The 1,719-nt window shown below is 42.8% G+C and overlaps 1 non-coding gene across 1 annotated transcript; it reads left to right on the top strand.

The window, feature by feature from the left end:
- On the top strand, positions 1-107 carry LOC136498732 (small nucleolar RNA R71). Its single transcript, XR_010769739.1, has one exon. It is a non-coding gene; the product is annotated as a small nucleolar RNA R71 (small nucleolar RNA).
- The last annotated feature ends 1,612 nt before the right edge of the window (positions 108-1,719 follow it).

A 1,719-nucleotide genomic window follows, 5' to 3' on the forward strand; every position in this document is an offset into this window, starting at 1 on the left:
ATCCCATGGTGCAGGCATGCTTGGATGTACTCCTGCAGCCTCTCCCACGCCTCAGGAATGGTTTCCATGGAGCTTTGCTGGAAGATGGAAATTCATCCCCTCAGGGCATTGGTTTTGCCCATGGGGAAGAACTTAGCGAGGAACGCCGCAGAACATTTGTCCCATGACTTGACATCTTCCTTTTCCTTATAAAACCATTGCTTTGCCCTCACTGAGAGGGAGAAGGGAAACAAGTGGAGCCTAATGCTCTTAGGTATGACATCCTTGATGATGATCATGTCACATGACTTGAGGAAGTGTTGGAGATGTGCATTTACGTCCTCGCTTGGAAAACCATGGAATTGGTTTGCCTGCACCATCGTGATGAGGCCGATGCGGAGCTCGAAGTTCCCATCATCGATGTTGATAGCTGGCCCAACAGGCATGTTCGCAACAGTGGGGGTGGAGTAGTCATGGAGGGTCTTAGCCATGATTGGAGTAGCAGATGGTGCGGGGGTGACTAGTTTGACTATTGGTGGAGTGGCAGAAGAAGAAGCGGCATGGGACCGTTTCTTCCTTAGGAGTGCCTCTAGATTTTCGATGTAGTTTTCTGGCAGTTTGTAACCGGTCATACACTATCCTGTTTTCATCCACAACAGGAGAAAACAAGCAAAGTTAGCCTGCATAAACAATGGCTACCTTACATGCATATTATCATGAACATGTCCTACTAAATTCTTTAATCAATATGCCTTCCCCGGCAATGGTGCTAGAAATGGTTGTTGGCATTTCTAAATGCAATCACCAAGTATGGAGTTAGAATCCATCCCCGGCAAGGGCGCTAGAAATGCTTGTTGGTATTTCTTAGCATTATCACTAATCATTAGTAATGCCACTAAGTAATAGTCTTGATAGTTCCTTAACAAATTTAGATATTTATCTGTAAGCGCACGGAGCTATCATTGTAGTATTTCACCCAGAAGTATTTAGGGTATCGTAATTTATATTTTTTCCAAAGGAAGGCATTTGATTAAGAGTCTAGTATGGATATGAACTTGAATAATAATGCTTGCAAGTACACCAATGTTTATAGTAGTGGTAAAACACAGTGATTTCAAGATAGTGGACATACACTTGGCATTCCTCAAAAGATAAAATAAAGATTAGTTTCATAATCTAAGTCGAGCAGGCAATGGTCTAGTATAGTCATACAAAGATTAGTTAATGATCATACAAGTTACATAATTAGTCTTAGGGCTAAGTGTGAAGCAGGCCGGGAGGCCAGCGAGTACTAGTCTGCCAGCAACCGCATGTGACAATTCAGACTCCTACACCCTAGTCGAACGTGGGGGATTACAAGGGACGGATACGGCTGTCACCACCAGCTGCCTACCCCTCAACCATGGAAAGAGACAATGCATTCACATGTCTCTCCATACCTAAGCACTATGCTTGCATATACAAAAACTACCCAAATCCCCCCATTTGCCCCATTTGCATTGATTTGATAGGCGCTCCCTTACTCCTTTGCACAAATCAGCATCGGAAAGCGCCTTTTGATAAATTATTCCATGCATTTTGTGTTTGTGACCCACAAAATAATGTTCTCTAAATGCATATGGAACTTGGTTAGTAGTAAATACATAAGTGATCAAGATTGCTTATTTTTTCCTCTTTTTGTGTCTTAATTGGTAGTCGGATTTGATCGGTAAAGACCGCCAACAATGTCATCGCAAGTAA

This window comes from Miscanthus floridulus, chromosome 12 (genome assembly GCF_019320115.1).
Source record: "Miscanthus floridulus cultivar M001 chromosome 12, ASM1932011v1, whole genome shotgun sequence".
Taxonomy (NCBI): domain Eukaryota; kingdom Viridiplantae; phylum Streptophyta; class Magnoliopsida; order Poales; family Poaceae; genus Miscanthus; species Miscanthus floridulus.